Consider the following 21,883-nt stretch of genomic DNA (forward strand, 5'->3'; position numbering starts at 1 on the left):
ATAAACTTATTCTGAATAATTCAAAGGAAAAAAAGGGAGTAATTACTTAGCTAAGCTATAATTTCATTCACTGTTATTAGGTGGATTTAGATTACTTGCTCACTCGAGATTAGAGATTTGAAGTACACGGCTGAAATCCTCTTTTAGCCCAGAATTGCTAAATCCTTGGGTATTTCTCCATCATCATGCTTTGATTTGCATCTATGTTCATGTTCAGGACATAATTTCAGTTCTCTGCCAAATATTTGTTCCTTTCCTTTCCCCTAAACATAGCCCCCTATTTTCCTGATCGCAAACACTGTAGACAAACCAACAGCACCAACTCCTCCCAGGTTCCCCAAGGCTCCCAACACTTCATACCTCAGCAGGGTGCTGTAATTACAAATTTCAAAGCAAATGAAAATTAGTTTTATTTAAACAAAAGATGCCAACAACATGAAACCACTTGAAAAAGTGATTTTTTTTTTTAATTTTTTTTTTTTTAAACTTTAACAAATATGTACACAGACTTGACAAACCTTCTTGTTTGGATTGCTGCTACCAGAAATGAAATCTAACCCCTGTGCCCTATTGCTTGGTTCCTTTTGCCCTCCCTGGCCGAGAGCTGTGGCTGGGAGTGTGGATGTGACAAAGGAAGGAGGGAGCAGACGGACCTGGTACTCCAAGAAATAGGAGCTAAGCCTCAGCTGGTCAACTAGGGTGGCCTTGATGGTGTCAACAGAGTTATGCCAACTCATGGTAGGGAAGGACTTGGTCCTTCATTTTTTGGAAGAGGTTTTCTAGACATTGTTCCTACTGGTTCTCATATTAACCCATTTCCCTTGGTGGTATAGGTAGTTGGGGATCTCCCCAAGGTGCTGCCTGTCTGTCCTAGTTTTTGTTAGGGGAAGAGATGAATTATGTCTGGGTGCTTGCGTGAAGTGAACACTAGATAAGATGGAGTAGCTGGTGATTTCAGTTTGCACAGTCAAGGGAAAAAACATTACATCGCCTGATTCTGCTCACTGATGTTCAACCCATGGACTACTTCGGGTTAGCGAGATGTCACTTCATGTTCATTGCCACATCCTAGGAACTGAATCTCGCGTCAAGACAGGGAGCAAGGAGCTAATGAAGTCTTGTGCTCAGAGACCAGCTATGGTGGACGGGTGTTTAGGCAGCTCTTGAACTGTAGCACTCGCTAACCTGCCCATTAGTGTTGCTGGAAAAGGCATCCATATTTTCCTATATAAAATAAAAACTAGAATTGTATGGGGAAAAAACCACACAAATTTAGTGTGCAAAAAACCAGTCTGGTGGAGATCTACCTCTAGCCCTGTTTGTTTTTCATCTGTTTAAATGGTCAGGGTGCAAAGGGAGTGGTTGGGTGCTGCTCAGAGTCATAACCACACTGGTTAATGTTTCAGTGCTCAGTCACGTCTGGTTTCTAGCTGTTACCTGCTCTCGCTCAACTGATTTTTAACTCGCTTGGCATTTTCCATGCGTGCGAGATGTTTGATTAGATCCCTTATGCTGCGTGTGTGGAAATAAAAGGCCAGCTAAGAACAGACAAGCGATTAGGCATTAGGTGAGGTATAATCCTCCCTAATCACATTTCTAAACCTGGTAGTTGGAGGTAGGATTAGAGTTATTAACATGCGGACACTAAATCATATAAATTATTTAACAATTACTGGCTCTTTGGGGGGGGTATACACAAGGTGCAACCGCACACCAGCTCCTCCATCTCATGCAGGATGAAGCTGCTGCCAGTGACAAAGCTAGCAGATACGGCTTGCTGTCCACTGGCACAAAGGGCAGCAAAATAGGGGTTACCTTGGATATAAGCAGAAGCAAGTCTGAAATCCCCTCGCAGGACACCTATGCAGTCCTATAGGAGCATACCTGACATCTAGATATTCAGCTGCTTAAATATAAACAAGTGAAATATCATAGGGTGAAAAAATTTAGTGAGTGTTTCTTAGTCCTCTCTTCCTGAACACACTGTGATACAAATGTACAGTAGTTTAAAAAGCTGGAACTTGTAGGATGAAGAGCAGGAGGCAAAGGCAACAACTGGCAAGTAGTGATGTTGTGCAAGAGCAACAGAGAAGGGAATTCCAGGGCTCCTGGGTCAAACCCTGTCCTGAGCTTGTCATACAGTTTTCCCAGCTCAGCTGGACACTATGGCGTTACACCAGAAATTTACATGTCAAATAGACATCCTGTAGTCAACAAATTTGTATTTTAATTCTTCAGTCTATCATGCTGATGTACCTGTCTGCCTTTGGAGAATTGAGGTTTGATTGTGATTGTGCTGAGGATGCCAAAGCCTGGGGGCAGCTCAGTCTGATCCCAGGACCATGCAGATGCAGATGGGAAGTCCCAGCGAAAGCCCAACACACACAACTCCCTTGTCCGTGCTCTTTGGTTGCCACAGTCCCTGGTAAAGGCTTGGCCCCGGGGCCAGTTGCACTCTTCCAGACAAGTCTTAGGCACGGTTTGGGATTTAGGTCAGGCCAGGGACCATTTGCAATAACATTTTTCATGTGCCTGCCCTATTTTGAAAGCTGAAAGTCTAGTACTCTGGGCGTTGCTCATTCCATGCCAGCTGGCGTCTCTGGATGCGGCCGGTTGGCGCGGTACGTACACTGCGTGCTGCTCTGCACTGGTATACCAGATGTGCTTGTGATGCTGCATGAAAAAGAAAATGATACTGCTATGGTCAGGTTTAGACCAGGTTCCAGGTTTAAACCCTGCAGGCTCTGCTGGGTGCCTGGGGCCAGGATTACAGATTGGAAGCATCCTGACATATCTAAAAATTAAGAGGCTCCCTTTATAGTCAGTGCAGAGTAATAGGAACTCCAGGGGGTTATTCTTTCCACCCTAAAACAAGCTCTAAAGTAGACCAGATGAACTGTCCTCTAGACAGGCCTCTTTTTTCCTGCTGACTGTAGAAAGTTTGGAGTGACTAACTTAGACTTTGACATCTAACTTCTAACATTTGGTGAAGTGCATCCAAACATCTGTCTGCAGGGATAAGGGGCTGGTGTTGGAGGTAGCCTCAAGGCACCCCTCAAAAGACACTACAGACCTAGCCAGTAAATCCCGCAAATGCATTTTCCTGTGTACATTACAGAGCAAAACTGTGTTCCAAATGTTCTTTTCTGGGACTGTAAGTATATCAGCATGGCCAGAGAGGTTGGCCCCGTTTCTCTAATGTCCCTTCTCTAGGCTTTGTTCTTGCCCCAGACAGTGGCCATGCGATGAAGCTTCTGGCTCAGAGCATGGAGATCTTTCAGGTAATGCCTTTTATGAATGACCTGACGGCCTTGCTGTTTCCAGCCGAGACTGTAATCGGGCCATGTCACAGACTTGAGTCGTATCAGCCTCTGTTAAGTCATCGAGCTCAAAAAAGTGCAAAAAGTCAGGAGAGGGGAATGGCAGGATCCTTTCATGGCCACAATCTTATCTGTCTGGAATTGTAAATGGTGCTGGGATGATTCTCTTGCTCCTCTTCACTCATCACCCTTTTGCTGAGAAGCAGCCTAAGAAGAGAAACTGATGATCTGTTTCAAAATAGATGTTTATTTCCAAGCCACTAGCCTTCATTTTTAAATTTATGCCAATTGTAAAATGCCATGGCTTTTCTTCTGGCTTTTTCTAGCGGGGGGGGGGGGGTGGGTGGGTGGGGGGGTGGTGTGTGGAAGGGGGAACGGGGGGGAGGGGGGGGACACGGACAATTATCTACTGACATTACCTGTTAAATAAGTGCAAACTACCTGTAACTGCAGCATTGTATCTGCTTGGGGAATTTATGTAAGCCTGAGCTGCTATCAGAGATGGACTTTGGAAAAAAAATCTAGAACGTCTTAAAGAGGCAGAGTTGATTAATCAAATCATGTCTTCATCTGAAAATGTTGTACCTGCCACTGACACAACCTCCGAGACGACGATTGAAAGAGGATTCACGGGGAAAATATTCTCCCCTATCATTTTGTTAACTTTGTGCATTTGACAGCACATCACTGCGTCTAGACAGTTTCACGGGTAGGCTGACAATCAGCTGTCTGGCACTGACACGTGGTAGGTGAGATGCTACATACGCTTTTCCTCCGGATCAACTAGAGGAGAAATAACAGGAACATCAGCTGAAGGATGAGAAGATAGCAGCTAGGAACGGATAATCAGAAAGAAGCCCAAGCACACCGGCTGTCATTTCTCCAAGCGTTGCCAGGAGAGGGCAATTCATACGTGGAGCATCGTAGTTACCAGTCCCCATCAGCAGAGTCATTAGGGTTTGTGCTGGGCACTTTTCTTGGGCAGAATGACTCCTGGACTCAAAGCCTGCTCAAGGCATGTCTCCGCTGTGTTTCTTAAGGGTAAACAGAGTTCAGACTGACATTCCCCGACTCTCTTCCTCCTCAGACAGTGCAGTCACCTGTAATGTCAAGTTTGGTGCATTGCAAAATCCACCCAGGACCTGGGTGAGCAGCCAGCCCTGAACTCTGTGTTGCTCTGGTTACAGCACTCGCAAACCCTGAGCTATTGAGTTCAATCAAGAGGTTTTCAACTCTGATTAAATTATAGACACATCCTGGAAAGTGCTTTCCAGACGATTCTTCTGTTTCCTCTGGCTTTTTTTCTCACTGGTGGGCCAGAGGCAAGCTGAGCTTCATACACAAAACTTAACAGTAATAATTGCACCCAATTCAAGGTCCTTCAAGGCTTTGCATTACGATAAAGTCACCCATCAGGACCACTTGGGGCTTCACAGGGCCAAAATTATCAGTCTCTGCCCTGCAAAAGCACAAACATCTATCACCTGTGTTAGCTCAGGAGAAGCCTATGGTTACACTCAACACACTTAAGGTCAAAATTGCACGCAGAGGGCAGCTGTGTCCTTTGATTCCAAAAATAACTGCCAAAACTTGCCTCAAATCCTTACCATCAGATTTAGCTTTTATGTTTGCGTAAGATACTTGCATTCATCATGCAAAGGAAGACACAACGTCCTTGGAACATCTCTAACATCATGTCTTGCCAGTGCTTGAGGTGCAAACTATTTTTTTTTTTCTTTAATGTTCAAGCCAGTGGATGGGGAGCAAGATGTTGCTTCTGAGGGCTGTTACTGTTTGTCCTCAGTTGCTGTAGATTACAAACTGCTGCAGATTACTGTTTGTATACACTTGGAAAGCGATTTATCTTGGAATGAACACATACAACACTATTATTGGACATTAGCCCCTTTCATTTGTCTCTTGCTCTTTGTAGACAACTGCTTCTATTTCAGTTGCTGCTTCTGTTTATTTGTACATGGCATGTATCTTCCACGTTTTCTAAGGCTTTCATCTTTTGTAGCACTTTCTTGCCCTGTTCCTTGCTGTGACACACATCAACAGGCTGATTAAGCTCTGAATCTGACTTTTGCAGCCCGTGTGCTCTGCTTTCCTTATCTCTGGTGCTTAAAACTATATGATCTGTAATATGTTTGCCTGCAGTCTTGTCAAACTTGCATGAAGAAGCTAACTCAGCTAGACTGCAGTTTCAGATTTTGTTTGGTCGCGTCTATCAGAAGACATACCTCTCTATTTCCATTTTCACTAGCAATACTACTCTAAAGCATTTAAGATCTCATTATTGTCTGACCTTTCTTCACCTGTAAATGCTAAGGTCTGAAAAATCAGAAGCCGTCCTTGCCTGTGGCTGTAAGCTGGGAGTCTTTTCCTGCTGCCATGTTTCATAAATATTGACAAATTACTTTTATAGAGCGATCTGCACAGTGCAGTAAATGTAGTCACTCAGATTGGTGGTTTTAAGACAGCTGTCTCAAGGAATCAAGGCTGCACATCTCAAATTCAAGAGTGGGGACTGCATTTTGGGAAGCAGTGACTTTAAAAAGGATTTACAGGTCACTGTTGAAGACACCGTGAGTATATATTCCCAGTTTTACATAGTACCCAAGAGAGGAAATGGGGCCTTTGAACGCATAAATAGAAGACAACTGAATAAAGGCAGAGGTGTTATAACACTGTAAATGTACTAAAGGACTGTCCATGGTTTCAGTGTCCATGCTTCAAAAAGGAAGTTGTAGAGGTACAGAGGACTTGGGGAAAATGTGGAAGTTTGGAAACCCTCCTTGTGGTGAAAGACCAAAGAAACTCTGTTTAGTTCGTTTGTTTAAGAAAAAGCACTGAGGTGCAACTCTCTCCCAGTTGCCAGATACTTATATGTGATAAAGATTTCTATGTAATGACATCAGTCTAGCAAAACAAAACCAACAAAAAGGTATAATGAGATCTAATGGCATGAAGTTGAAGCTAAACAGATCCCTTAGAGATAAAAGAGAAAGGCTCTCATTTTCACCACACCAACTTAGCAGGCAGTTGGTGGATCCCTCCCACCCCAGGTTTGTAATCAGAGTTGAGCTGCCTTTTCCGTGGCTGATATCCAATAGCTCAGAGCTGCAAAGGTGACGGGCTCAAAAAAGGATTCTGGTGGGGAAATTATTTGGCCTTTGAAATGAATAACATAGAGTAGATGGTTGTAATGGTCCATCTTAGTAATAAATTCGAAGGCTCTGGTAAAATGCTGATTCTTAACCTCTCAGTACCTTAAATTCTGCAGCCAGAGCATGGCATCAGGACAATATCCTCCCACATATTGGTGAGAAGCTGGTCTGTATTGCCAGACAGGCAATTCCTAAGTACAACAGGGCAAAGCTTACTTTTGCAGAGAGTAGATTTTGCTTTGCTGAGAGAGGACATGTGCCTAGCACCAACTTCTTGCACCAGCTTGACCCTAAACTGGGGAAGGACAAAACCAGCAGACTCTTCTTACACCAAACAGCAGAGGCAGGGATGACTCCTCGAGTTCTCCCCAACATCCTCTGTAAATATGATGGCTGTCACAGTGTCACACCAGGGCTGTCCAAAGTGAAGAGCTCCTTCTTCTGTCACACCAGTCGAAGAAATCAGCCTGCCTCCTTGGTAACGCAGAGTGCCAGGGATGGAGGCTCTAACGCAGACTTCCCTGTGGATTACACAGAAAAAGCTATCAGTTGGCTTCAAGCGTTGTTAGAAGGGTAGAGATTTTTTTTTGCATCGGTTATTCATCATGATAAATGCCAAGAGCTGAAATAAACAACATGACAGTTTTGTAATGATAAAGTCCCAGTATATTTTTAAGGCCTAATTTTTTATTATGGCAACATTTTTATTTGGTGATAGCTTCACCTGCATAACAGTAATATATGTTTTATATCTCTAAATAAAACTAAGCAAGAAAGGATTTTTCAGGTTCTTTGAATTCTTGCTTGATCTATTCTGTCCATCAGAATACCAATAACTTTTAAAATGATATTGTCGTAAATCACTAGTTTTTGAAAGTACAAAGAGAATGTTAAAAATCTGTAACTAAAGCTTTGCAAGAACAATAACATAAAGAAAACTTTTACCCCAAAGGATTCTAAACACTTCATCAACTAATATAGACAATATATACAGAGATCACTTCCAACTCGGCTACCAATCTTGCACAGATGGTGTAGAAAACTGGGGTAAATCTCATTGAGACTAATCTATACAAACATATGCTTAATTAGCATAGTGCATCTTACACAGTGTAAAACAGAAACAGACTGTATTGCAATAACTGATCACAGCATAAATTGGTTTATTTTGATCCTTCCTAGGGAGGCACAAACTTTTTTTTTTTTTATTATTTTATTTTGCAGATTTCACTGTAATGAATTAATTTCAGCTTGCTGGAAAAAGCAAACAGAAGAAGGAAATAAGGATGATAGAAAAATTAATCATACCAAGGTTTGCATTTATGCTGAATTTTGTTCCTATGACTGATCCCACTGCCTTCAGCTGGCTTATTCACGGCATAGATTTAAACATGTATACAAATCCTTGCTGGACCAGGGCCTACCATTAATTCAGACAGAAAGCTATTGTCCCCCAGGCCTGCTCACAAATTACTCTTGTTTATTTAAGTCAATAAAGATAAACTTGTGTAAATCTCTTTGTAAACAAGGCTATTTCACTTTAATGACGGCTTATTTGGGGTTAGCATAAATGTGTTTCTAATCAACTTCAACTAATCCAAAATAAAGGATGTAGGCAGATGAATGGTGCGGTATTTGGAATAATAAGAAAGGACAGAGGGATAACCCGAGAAAAAAAAAAAAAACAGAAATGCTGACAACATGAAATGTTTCTAATCTATAAAAATCAGGAAAACAGAGGAAAGAAAAGCCAGTTTCAGTGACTACTGACGACTGGGAGTGGATATCGCCTAGCTAGCAGCGAGTGGAGGGGGTATGTCCAAATGAGTCCTCAGGGAGCTCATGTGGGGAGCCCCTGCCCCTCCTTATCTTAGGGGGGGAGCAGCGAAGTGCTGCTGGACCCGAGGGAGGTCCTGCAAAACCACCTCGGAGGCACCGCAGTCTGCTTAACTGCAACCTCCGCTGCCAGCCAAGCAGAATTAAGAAGTGTTTCGAGTTCAAGCAGTGTAAGATGTTACTGCGTCCTTGGCGGTGGCTGACCACACCTAAAGTAAAAACCGAGGCTTTGATGCCAGGAGACTAGTATGAAATTGAGTCCACCGAGCTTATGTATAACATCCGTGATTGCACCTGGGCTACCAAGCTCCCTATATGGATGCAGGCCTTCAGGATTTTCCTGTAAAGATCTTACTGCCCAATTGCATGAAAGTCCCCGATCCATTTCAGTCCAAAGTCAAGCAAGTTAACGCAGCAAAAGAATTCAAAATTCTAGTGTTTGTCTGACTATGCCAAAGTTGTCTCTCTCAATGCACTCTGCTTTTGGTTACTCAGGGCAACCGGGTTTATGTGCAAATAGGCTCTAGGCATTGAGATAAGTTAAGGTAGTTAACTCATTTACTCATCAGAATTATACAGTGTGAATGAGGAGTGTGAGCAGATACATAGATCTTCTCATTGTGCTATGAATTTCTTACAGGAGATGTCACTTACAAGGATTACTGTCTAACTCCATTCCATCTGATAAATGTAATGTATTTCATAACGCAAACACCAACCAGTTTGTACTGTGATGATAATGCTTTTACCGCATTATTTTGAAAACTAGTTATTTCCTCAGTCCACTTTGACAAAGGTATAGGACAGACATGGCAGGCTTACATCAAGGGCTGTCAATTTTTTTGCACTGTGGGACTGTTTCCCTTTTTTTTTTGCTTTGCTTTGAAATCTCCTAACAGCCCAGTCTGAAATGACAGTGATTTATGTAATATTGGAAACATACTTCTGCATTTCAGAAGAGGTAGTGAACAGATTTGAGTTTCAACATTTCAGAGAAATTTCATTACTGAGAAGATAAATAGAAGAGCAGAAATATGACATGCCTTTTTATGTATTTCGCTGTTACTCCCAGCCTTAAGTTGCAATGTTTTTTAAAGTTTGAGGAGTCCTTGGCCCTTTGCACATATTTTATCTACTATATGCTGGTATGACTGAGTAGAATTTTCTATTAATTTTGGAGATTTTCATGCCTCATGCAATGGATTTCTTTTCATTTATGATGTTAAAGCCCTTTTCTAGTCACTTTAATGTAATGCCTGTTTGGACAGTACGCCAGCAGTTAGTCGTCTTGAAAATCAACCGGCATGCTTCTCATTATGTGATGGGAAAAGCACAGTGTGGTGTCCTCTTTAACCCTCTTCATGCTGCCACAAGAAGGGATACAGTGTGAAGCCTGCTTACAAACTTCATGCGATGTAAGAAGTGGTTTAAGCCTGTATTTAACCCTCTGAGGCTGAGGGAGACACAATCTCAATCCTAGAGGAGTTTTTTCATGCCGTTACCTACACGGGGGGGGGAGTTTTTGTAAGTGTTGCCCCGTTCACCCCTGTGGCAGGCAGTCCTGCAATGACATGGAAAGGCTGCTTTCAGGCCATTTGGCCATGAAGTAATGCGGCATGAAAGGGAATCTGTCCCTTTCACAGTTTCCAGACCCAGCTTCTCTGTGCGCCATCCTCTCTTTCATAATCTTTTGCAGATTTGTGGAAGATGAAAGCTACCTTCACGTAAATTTAGAGAGAAAATAACATGCTCAAATGGCATTTACAGTAAGCAGGGAAGCAGTGCTGCAGTCGCTGATGTAAGAGACAAAGCACTTACTGAAGTATATGCTAGTGCTTCAATAGGATAAGCTAAGAAATCTGGGAGCATTTAGCAGTAGTTCTCCATGGATTTATGGTCATTTCTGTCATAAGTTATTTCCTGTCTCGAACATGCTGGCTGATCTTTTTGTATCGCAACTCTGTTCAAAGCTCTTCCTTTTTTTTTTTTTTCCTTCAGTTTAACAGATCATTTTGACATATTGGTAATAATGACCTCAACACAAAAACTATCTGCTCTGCCTCCAAGCCCTGCCTTCCTGGTATTGCACTTCACGCTTGTCTTTACCTTCACGTAGCAATATCTGATAGTGTCGGGTCACTTAGAAATCCTAGGTGTCTTTGAAGTTATCTGATTTGTGTTGTATTTCTTTTACCTCTTAGGGGATTTGGTCACAGCCTTTGGGAAGTCAACATGTATTGTCTGTAGCATCATGTTTTCTTTAGATCTTAGATTATTTCCCTTGTTCTTTCTAGCAGACAGGTGACTGTGAAATACCACTGTGTTGTTTCAGTCTCTCTGTACAATAATGCTGTTTGTGAGGATGTCGATCCCTCTGACACACGTTAGCATACCTTGTGAGAGATGTTGATGCTCTTCTGCTGCAGGTCCAAATCCAAATGGGACTGTCAACCATCTGTACTTAACCGCTAATGTTGAAAACATGCTTAGCTACATGGCTTAGTTAATAGGACCTAGCAATATCCAGCTTTGGTGTCAGGGACGGAGTTTTGCTCTTTCTTTTTACCAAGTCAAGTACTGTTTCTGCAGTTGCAGGTGTGTGGCTGGGAGCCCTTTCTAGAGCGGTGTTTAAGTTGCAGATGTACATATTGCCTGGCTTCTCCACGGCAACCATGCTTCTCGGGTAACTTCTGGGCTCTCTGATTTGCAGCCCCAATGCAGCCTTCTTCCATTTGCTTTATTTCTCCTGCCACTTGCAATTTACTTTCCTAAACAAGAGGTTTATGCAGACGTTGGATTTTTTTGTCAGAGTGTCCCAATATAAGCTTGTCAACCTTCTGACCTATTTCAACCAAGCCTAAGAAACAGAGACGCAGAGCTTTTGGAAATACAAGGTCTATCAAGTTTCATGGCAAACAGTGGCTGCATTAGAAAAGAAAAACCTTGTTAGTGCTTGGCCCAGGAGAAAGGCAGAGAAAGCGCAGCCCTTATCAGCACTGTTTGGCTTCCTTGGCAGTAGAGAAACTGTGGGCAGCTGGCCAGCCAGTGCACGCATAGCCCTGAACCAGCCATAGCATGTGCTGCTCCGTGCCCAGACGGCAAGCCAATAAAAGTAGGTTGGGGACATAGAAGGGAGCTTTGGATATATCAGAAGTCAGCCTTGGGGATAGAAGAGGAGAGGGGGCTGTGGATTTATTGCAGCGGGGAGGTGAAGGGAATGCCTGACACAAATCCATAGAAAAACTGAGCTTAATTAAGTTGCTGTTCATAGAAAAGAAATCTCTCTGAGTGCCATGAAACCTCCACAAAGCAAGTGCTGTGCTGGCTGAATAGCCTGTATCTGTTTCCAGGTACAACATGCCTGGAACACCTCCTTATCTTTCAAAAACATGATGGTAATCTGTTAGCAGCTCTGCATTGTCTGCAGCGGGTATCTTCTCCGTTTTACTTTTGCGTTTACTTCATGATCATCTTGAATCTCAAACTGATGGAACTGGGGGAAAAAATACAACAAAGCAACTGAGTAAGGTACATGTCTGCTTCAAGCTGGGAAAATCCAAGCACAGACGAGGCAAGAGGGTGATTTCTGCGAGTGCGCATCTATCATTCTGTCAGAAGGGCTAAATGATGGGAGAGGTGCCTCACCTGGGTCCCAAGAATACCAACCCTGTTGAGATGGGATACGTGCCCAAGATGCTGAATCATAACACCTACGTCATCAAGCGCAGAAACCGTTTCAGTCTGAAAAGGAGCGTGTCTCTGGAAAGCAAGCTGTTATGTTGGCGAGATGCGACCTCAGGTATAAGAGACGTGGCCCGCGGTTGAGGTATATAGAGGGGGGAATAAGGAAAAGTATCAAAAAGTGGAAGCGGAAAACCCAGAGCGTCTCCAACAGTCTTACAGCAAAGCAGGAACAGACCTTTTCGCCCAAAGAAACCTCACTGAACTCCCATCTTGTGGCTTCCCACTCGTGCTTCGGGGAACCCGCTGGGCGTCACCGCAAGGACCTCTGCAGACAAAGCAGCGATGGGTTTCGCATGCCGACGGGTCCCTGGCTGCAAAGTTGCAGGCAGCAGGCTCTAATTTTCTTGTGGTGAGCCTGGGCATTTACTTAGGTGCAGGAATTCAGTTATATTACATCATTACCACACCACAGGTGGTTAAAGCTGTGAAGAGTTTACTGAAGGCGGTCGCTAAAAAAAAAAAACAAAACAAACCAAACCAACAACCTCACGAGGGGAAAACCGCTCTCTTAAGAGCCACCGAATTCGAGGGGGGCAGCCCCCACGCCGTGCGGTGATGCCAGCAGCCCCGAAGCAGAAGGCGGTCGGGCAGCCTTCAGGGTGGCCTTATCTCAGCGTCACGCCTCGGGGACCGCCAGGACGGCAGCACCTGTCCCAGCCTGGAGCTCTTAGGCCGTCGCAGATGGGGCCTTGGGCGGTTTAAAACCGTTTTGGGATGAGTTCAGGGAAACGGGGCCCGGTGAGAGGCTGGGGAGCAGGGCCGTGCCGCCCTCACGATGGCTGCGGGGACGGAGCGGCGACGTGCCCGCTGAGGGGCCGCCATGGCTGCCGCCCTGCGCTGGCCCTCTGAGGGAAGACGTTTTGCCCTCCCTTGTCCAAGGAGCATTGAAACTTCGACTGAAGTTACGGCTTTATTGGCTGCTCGAGGGCAGGAGGCCCGGGGGTACCGCCGCGCCGGGCCCGCCGCGGACCCTGAGGTAATTTTTGGCGGGAAGGAGCGCACTACTTTTTCTCAGCTCCCACCCGCGCCCTGCGCGGAAGGTTACGGGCGCCGGCAGTGCGGCTGCGCGCCTGCGGGTCACTCAAACCTCCGCTCCGTTCTCCTTTCCCGATCAACCGCCCCTAGCGGGCGCGCTGGGCCAGGAGTGACAGCCGGCGCGGCCAATGAGCGGCGCCGCCCCGCCCCCGTCGCGCGGGGCACGCTGCCCCGCCCCCCGGTCTCCGTCTCCCTTCGCCTCGCGTCTTTTTTTTTTTTTTTTTTTTTTTTTTTTCCATTTCTCTTCCGCCGCCGGCACTCGATTGGCGGCCCAATCCGCCAATCGGCGGCTCGGGCCGGTCCTCGTCGCCTTTTACCCAATCCTCGCCCGCTGTTTCTCAAGTGACGGGCGGAGAAACCAATAACCCTTCTCCCCGCCCACCGCCGGGGGGCGGGGGGCGGCGGGAACCAATGAGCGCGGGGAGGGCGGGCGCGCAGGGGGGAAAGGCAGCTCTGAGGGAGGAGGGCGGCCGCGCAGCTCGCCGAGGAAGAGGTTGGTCCCGGGGCGGTTTCGGCGGGCGGCCCGGCCGCGCCGCGGGAGAGGGGACCGCCGGGCTGCCGCTCCTCGGGAAGGGGGTGCCCCGCCGGCTGTGTACGGGGCTGGGGCTGGGAAACGGGACGGGCCTGGTCCCGGCGGCGGCGGTGGAGGAGGGGGGGGGGATAGACGGGGGGACGGGACACGGGGGGGCGCCTCCCCACGCCCTCCCTCCCCCTTTGTTGTGGTGGGACGCGGCGGTGGGCCACGGAGGCGGCTGGGGGTTTGGGTTTGGGGGTGTGTGTGTGGGGGGGTTGCTCGTCCCGGCGGGAAGAAACGGCCGTGGTGGGGGTGTGTGTGTGGGGGGGGGGGGGTGTGCTGCCGGCCGTTCGCTGGGGAAGCGGGGGGGGGGGTGTGTGTGTGTGTGGGGAGGGGGGTGGTTGTCACACACACATTCCCCCCCCACCCCGGCTGCCCACAGGGCGGAATAGCCCCCCGACTCGGGGCGGTGAAGGGTGGGAAGGGCTGGCTTGTGTCCCCGTTGTCTGTGTGTGGAGGGGTGAGCGAGGGGGAGTTAAAAAAAAAAAAAAAACAAACCCAAAACCGAAGTTCTGCTTCTCCTCCTTCTCCCCCTCCCTCTCTGCCCGGTCTTTTTTTTTTTTCTTGCAGAGATCAGGTGTGTAAAACTTCGTGCCGGGGTGGTGGAGAAAGTTAGGAGCAAGTTGCAAAAGAGTGTTTAGGATTGCAAGGCTTCGCTTCGGCCGGTGCCCTTTTGTCTGTTCCTCTCCTAGTGCAGAGCCGTGGATGTGAAGTACCCACTGCCTACATGAGACATGTACATGAGAATTGAGATTAGTGGTTTTCTTCATGGCACTAGCTTTAATGCTGTAGTTATCTATGCATTGTAAGATGTAAACAAACATAATCTGTTAAGTGTTTCATCTGCCTAGATAAGCACATGGGAGAAGTCATGTTGTGATAAATGCAAGTAGTTGGTGTTACTGCAGAGTTGTAGAGTTCCTATTTGTAGTTTTTTTGTGGGGAGCGGAGGGGAAGAGAAAAAGTGTGACGCAGTACAGTCTTTTAGTCTTCACTCTGGGGAAATAAAAGAAGGAAAAAAAGTGGGTGAGTGAAGAGCCCTTGTGATAGTCTTGGAGAGCTGTTGAATTGAACAGCTGGGATTCAGACCGCAGCCAAGTCTCATGGCTTTTTGGTTGTCCATCACAGGTTTTGACTTAAAAAAAAACCAACAACCAACACATGTGTGTTGTGCTCTTTTCAAATACTTTACAAACAAGTGAATAGCATTAAGAAAAAGTTTTGCTTACTAGGTTTACCAGACAAGCATTTCTGAAAATGCTGCTAGTGAATGCTGCAGCCTGTGTATATTGCATGCAGAGCTCCTGTTATCACAGTTCATGGTTGTAAACGAGTCAGATTCCATCTGTAGCAAGAAGTTTATAATGATAGCTTATTAGGAGACCGCACATAACAGCAGGTTTGTCGGTTCTTAAGTGTTCCTTTCTTAGCCTGGAGAGCTGTACTTTCATACTGATTCATGACATTATTTCTGTGGGGGCTGGACTCTGTAGTGAGAGGCTGATTAGTCTTTGCTCTGTTCTCCAGACCGACCCCCCACCCCACCTTGTTGTTAAGGTGAAAGGCTTTTCTTAGCAGAACAAGGTTGCTGTTTAGACTTTCCTATGCTTTATCACAGTGTTGGAGCTTGCCTGATGTGTGAGTAAATTATTTGTGTGTGTGTTTGTTGTGAGGCGTAGCTCTAAAACTTTAACATTTTTAAACTGTGGTGAATTAGAGGGGCATGCAGATGTAAGTAAATGGGAGGTTTTTGAAGCCCCTTCCCCCTGTTTGCTTAGCACTGTCGTGATGAAAGATAGCATTAGTTACAAATGCCTTTAAAAAGAGGAAGGGGAGGATCTCATTTAAGGTGGTTTAAACTTAAAGATGAGTCTAAGCACATATTTAACAATATATTGGGCTGTTTAATAGAGTAACTTGGTAGTTGATTGTTGTTCTGCAGCTGTGTGGGTCAGACTTGGACTATACTGACAGTCACTGAAACAAACAAAAGCATTCGAAGATACAGTTTTCTTTATGGAAGAAACTGGGCGTCTATAATATAATCTTGGAGAAGCATCTGTCAGCTTTCCTGAGGTTCTGTTTGATGATAAAAAGGAGAACACAATTGAAAAAATGAGGTTAAAAAAATTGGTCTCTTAACTGATCTCTTCTTTTCCTCCACCCAGAAGCTAGATTCACGAACAAAATCAAATAAGCTTGAATTACACTGTGAATCTCCAAATGAAAGGCCCTCCTGGGTCCTCCTCCATCTTCCTGTTCCACTTGATCTTTCTGAAGTGTTGAGCACCAGTTGATATAATTGAGTTTATTGGAGCTCAAAAAAATCTCAGCTACTGAGAGCAACTTTAAAATACAAAACTTGTTTCCATCTGTCTAATCCGTTTCCCACAAAAGTACTGGGAGAACAGGCTTTGTAGTAGGTTCTGGATAACGATGAATCTAAGCTCTGCTTGAGACCGAAGAGAATTCCTGAGTTTTGTTTATATAAAGAACAGTACGCAAAGTTTTAATTATTATAAAAAGTATTCTAGAGTTTTCAAACGTATTCAACACTGCCTTAATGATTGTGCATGTAAATGCCCTGTAATTGAAAGCATCCATTTATGGGCCTGACTTGCTAAGTGAGCTGTAAATTCTGCTTTTCAGATTGGATTTAATGACTTTTATCATAAAGCCACAAACTGGTTGTGAACTGTGCCGAGAGGCAAACAATACCTAAGCTTACTTTGCCAAAATATTTGTAATTGTTGATTTGTTAAACTGAATTGCTGCAGGTCATGCGATGGGATTAGTTTTTTGTAATAGAATGGAGAGTACAGGCAGCCCTGTGTTCAATACTCTCTGGGCTAGAAGAAATTGGCTACTGCGGAAAACCTTCCTAAACATTGCTCTCCACTTCCAGTAGAGAAACTGTGTTACAAACAGTAAGGCCTCGTTCCAGATGACATTTTATTATGATTATGTGTGTTTGACAGCCATAGTGTGAACTAAGACCAAGAAGAGACTGCCAGAGAGGAGTTCCTGGGTCTCCTATCAGTTTAGTCTGGGGCTCAAGCTTGATTTAATTACACTGGAGCCATACGAGCTTAACATAAGACACTCTTCAGTGCAGGGTGAACTCTGCTTATCAAGGAGGTGGGGGGGCTGACCTGTTTGAAGAAGACTTAGTTTAGGCCTGTATTGAAAGTGAACTTTCATTAACTGTTAAATGCAATTGTTTGTGGTTTAACAAAGTGGAGAAGCTGCTAAGCTATACAGATTAAAACTGAAACAAGTACCTAGGTACCTGATAATCCTGAATATTCCTGTTAAATTTAGCCCAGGAGTATTTATTTTCTAAAATAATGAAACTGGCACTTGCCTGCTTCACATGGAAAATTTTAGTCAAAACGAATGAGGTGAGAAGGGTTTGAACTGCTGTGGTTTGGAGTGCTCATTCAGTGCTTTTGTGGGGCCATTAAGGTCTTTTAGTTTTAAGGAGCAATACTGTGAGGCTGTTCATAATACTAAATAAGTGGAAGGAGTTTGCTGCTTTGCAGAGACAGGTGGATTGGCCGACTGCAGTTGTGGTAATTTTCCTCTTTTGTAATTCTAGGAGGGTTGCTAAAATACATCGATCCTATTAGTAGTTTAATCAAAGGTCAGTAAAATTAACATCTCTTGTTCTTTCTCATGTCTCCAGTTGTGTGCAATTTTAGTATACTATGAATGCATGTGTTACAGTGTGCTAATTTTCTAATAGCAATATACCTTTTCATTACTACATTTGTCTAATTTACAGCAGTCCTTAGTAATTGAAGAAAAATCCAGCTTCTGAAGCTTTCATAACATCATGATCATGCTTATTTTAGCTTTGTGTATGAGAAATATGAGGTTTTTTGCGTTTGATTCATAATCAAACTTCATGAAATGAGTGAGAGGAAAAAAGTCTACTTTCAAAGTAGGTGGGTAATTCTGTTTTCAATGAGCTGTATAAAGATGATACAGTTACGCAGAGTTTCAAGATGCGTTGCAATACTAGAACAAAATAAACCTAAAAATTAATGTGTAAATTGATTCTGTATATAGGCATGTTACAAAATCCTCATTCTAAAGCTGACCCAGAGGAGGAATTTTCTTTGCTCCTGTCCCCCCAGATCACATGCAGTCCACCCTGAAGTTCATTGGCTCGTGTCAAAGCTGAACCAGGGCCTTGGCTTTTTATGTCTCGAAGCTTTGGCCTGTGAGCTGGCCAGATGGAGCTGCAGGCCAGATGGAGCCCCTTGGGAGGGAGCTCTTTAGAACCACTCCCCACTGCTGGCCTAATTGGCTGAAAAGCTGAACTGGGGGGTGGATCTGAGGGCATTGCTCCGTAGAGCTGGATTCCCCTTCCCCTAGCTCACCACCCCCACCTTCCCCAAAGCAAAAAACCCCCAAACACCTAAAAACCAGTAAGGGAATACTTGAAGCTGTCCCACTCTGACCTGAATAAGAGGAGAGAAGGATGGGTACCATCTCAGTTTCTCGTGTTCTTCAGAAAAGTGTGTTTGAGACGGCAGCTGTGAGCTTCTCGAGTATTACAAAACCAGTTGTCTTTTAATATGCATTTGTAGGGGAAGAAGAAAGAATTAGCCCTTCTGGAATCCCAAACGGCAGTTTTTTGAGGGGTTGTGGGTGCAACAGAAGTAGTGAAATGTCTTCTCTTGTCTGTTCCACTGAGTGCTTTAGCTAGAGCGTATTCTCTCTGAAAGGGAAAGGCTGGCTTTGATTTTAGTTTGAACTTCATACAAAATTCAGGTTTCCTGCAAGTTGGGATCACTAACATGGGGAGAACTTTCCCAGATTCCACTGAGAATAAACTGTCTCCTTGTTTGGACTAACACGGCCTAAGGGATCCAGAAGCAGGTCATAAAATAGTTTTGTTTTGCTTCTGTTCAATGCAAGATGAAATACTTACTTTATTGTTTCTCTAAGTCTTAATGACTTTGGATTAATATAGGAGACATATGCAGTACTGCATAAACTATGCCCTTTAAAACTTCAAGTCTTAATATTGCTTAGCCTAGCGTAAGGTCTTGATACCACCTTAAATAGACTGTGCTTCAATTAATGTTACCTTATCGTGAAGCCAGTAATATCACAGGGGTACATCTGAAGGGAAAGGGTGGATATTCCCTCACCTTCTGAAAGATCTGAAACATTGTGCACTTGGTGAAATTGATAAAGAATCTTGTCCAAATTCCAGGATTAATGAAAAAAACCATTGCCTTTTAAAAAAAATCACAAAAATGGGACTAAAATAGGGAGGAAATGAGCTTGTAGACTCTCTCTCAAATACCGCAAATTATTTTCCTCGATCTTCTTTCCTCAGGAGCTTAACTTCTGTCGTCTTTATTCCAGAAGAGCTCTCGCAAATGAAATTCCTCTAAGCCAGAATACTTCTAGTAAAACCAGGAGAGATCAGATTTCTTTATTTCACGTTTAAGATGAATAAGCAGACTGATATGAAATATGTTGCATAAGGCTTTAGAATAAATTAGCCAGAAATCACTTGATATTTTTGGTAGCACCAGTGTGTTTATAGTATGTTCCAGACACTCAGGAAAGGAAAATTTCCCTTGAAGATTTTAGTCTGCTAGCATGCTGCCCTTAAGGTTTTCTTCATCTTTTATGCTTAGTTATTGCTGGGATCATGGGCTTAATATTTAATACTTGTTCCAGAGAACCACAGTAGAATGGAATAATAGCAGACGTGACTCAAACTGTGACTTTAAAAGTTGCCAACTATGACAGTGTTTGACCAACTATAGAAACATGTGTGCATCAGGAAGCAGAGAAATACTACGGGGGCAGAGATGAAACAAATACCACCAATGTTAGGCAATTTGTAAATTTTCCAGTATTAATCTGTTGGGAATAACAGCACGTGCTCCCTATGTTCCAGCAATCTAAAGAAACGCTTGTACCTCTCTGGGCAACAGAGTGAGTACTCCTTGAGTATTCAAAGCTGCAATTTTAAGGCACAATCCAGAGAACATGGAAAGGGGTAAAATAGTGGAAGTCTGCTGCTATGTATTGCACTGCTGCCTTGATACTAATAGCTCAACAGTAGTTGAGCTCGGAAAGGGGTTTTGAAAAATCTCCCTGCAGTTATTCAGAGTCCCAATGTGTTGGTGTGTTGTAGTGGGAATAGTATACAGGAAGGTAAAAGATCAGATTTTGGCTATGATGTTGGGCCTTGGTAGAAAAGAGTGAGCAAAGGGGAGATGGCGCAAAGAATAGTCAATGGCAAAGCACATTTAAGGTCCTTAAAAGCAAAAGACATAAACTAGTACGCAGTTTTTGGAGATGGTTGGCTTGGACTACAAGGAAATCACAAAAACTGTATCGCAAGGAAGAAGGGATATTACATATTTAGCATGTATTGAATCTGCAGCCATTTTAGCAATGTGGAAATGTTTATTGCAGTATTGGCAAAGGTTGTTTTCTGGGTGCATTTGGTGAAAAAGCATTTTATAATTTTTTGTGGATGAAGAAAGTGTACAAGGAAAAAGACTAGAGGAATGTTTTTATCAAAAGGCTAGTGTCAGCAGTGACAGTGTATGAGAAGATGATTTGTTAGGAGCAATGATCAAAACTATTAATATTACTGTGTCAATTTGAATGCAAAAGTTACAGGTGATGAATGGAAATGGGATTTGCTGGTCAAAAAAGAGCTGCAACAGTGACTCCTGAACGCATTAGTATAAACATGGGGTTGGAGACTGTCTAGGTGGGTACAGTTAGAACCCAATGCAAATGTAGGGCTCCTCATTTTTATTTGAGCTCCTGCCAGATGTTCAGCAGTAGATAACTTGCTGTCTGCCTTCTATCTCCAGATTCCTCATGAGGTGTAGATTTATGTCTTTGTACTTTTAATTATATTGTTGAGAGCTTTAGGATAGCATGACCAAAAAGATAAGTGAAAAGATAACCATAGACTGATACAATTTTTCTGTGGTCTTTAGATCAGTCCTTATGCAATGTCTTCAAGTACTTGTAATTTAGTTGTAGTAGTAAAGCTCTCAGGCTTGGCATCTGTAGCTTCCCAAACTGTATGAGCTGTGTTCAGATACTTTCTTTGTGACAAAAGGCTGATAGTCCTCTATTTGAGGGAGGGACGTGATTCAAATGTACAGAATTGTGAAGCTTGCGGACGAGATGAATACGAACAGTTCTTCAGCGAAGCTTGCAGTGGTAGAACAAGAGGCACTTACTGAAACTAGGAAGAGAATGAATTAAAATAGCTAAAAGTACTTCTTTAAATAGTGGGCAGTTAAATTCTGGTGCTGTCTGCCAAAAGAGGTTGTGGAGGCAGATTGAAAAAGTGGTTAAATGAATTTGTGGACAACAGGTCCATAAATGGCTGCTAAAGGGAATAGGTAGGAATGTAGATTTTAATTTCCTGCCGTAACAGTTTAAGATGCTGGAGAATTATGAGGAGAATGAGCTAAATAAAACAACCAGGTTCATACGCTTTCCTTGAGTAGCATGTCCTTTTGCCACCTTTGGAGACGGAGCGCTAAGCTAGATGCACCACTCCTCTGACCCAGTAGGGAGTTTCTTACTAATTTCTTTATTGCTGCTTTATCCTTGCATAATTTGCATTTATCCAAATCACTCATAATTCAACCTAACCATGCCTTGCGCTTTGCAGGGCCTCCTCTATGCTTGGAGCAGAGTGCCACTTTTGCATAAATTAAGCTGGCTGAAGTATTCTCCTATGAGTACTCATCACAATCAGCTGAAGTATTAGGCTGAATGAAGTCCTGTCCTACTTGTGTCACATTCTCTCTGCTCAGCCTTTGAAAGATAGAGGGCCACTACCAGAATAACTTAGTGAAGTTCTTATTGATACTCCTGGCAAATCCCTGACATGGCAAAACAATAGCTAGAAGGAAGAAGTTTAAGCCTCCCAGACTCTTAGTCTGCAGCTGTGGTATATGTTGTGGTTTGGGTTTTTTTTTTTTAAATAGCTGCTAAGCTGCAATAATCATTGTATTAAAGGGCTCTTTAAGCATGTTCCTTTGTGTTTTGTTTGTTTTTTTTAAAAAAAGCTTATTTTCACAGGGGTAGCTGATCAACCTGTGCTTTCTGACAGCTGCTACAGAAGCTGGATGAGCACACATCTGTAAGGGAACTGGTTAAAACTAAGTATAATAACTGCAAATTTCTGATTAGTT

The 21,883-nt window shown here is 43.9% G+C and overlaps 1 protein-coding gene across 3 annotated transcripts in view; it reads left to right on the forward strand.

Annotated features, from left to right (window-relative positions):
* The first annotated feature begins 13,505 nt into the window (after positions 1–13,505).
* Positions 13,506–21,883, forward strand: part of SMAD2 (SMAD family member 2) — a 52,641-nt gene continuing 44,263 nt past the window's right edge. For 2 of the 3 annotated variants that reach the window (XM_069775373.1, XM_069775375.1), the window contains exon 1: positions 13,506–13,598. The gene's annotated coding sequence lies outside the window, so the exon portion shown is untranslated. Of the gene's footprint in view, positions 13,599–13,676; positions 13,698–21,883 lie in introns of those variants that run through there. The other variant, XM_069775374.1, reaches the window with a different exon arrangement.

This window comes from Haliaeetus albicilla, chromosome W, assembly GCF_947461875.1.
Source record: "Haliaeetus albicilla chromosome W, bHalAlb1.1, whole genome shotgun sequence".
Taxonomy (NCBI): Eukaryota; Metazoa; Chordata; class Aves; order Accipitriformes; family Accipitridae; genus Haliaeetus; species Haliaeetus albicilla.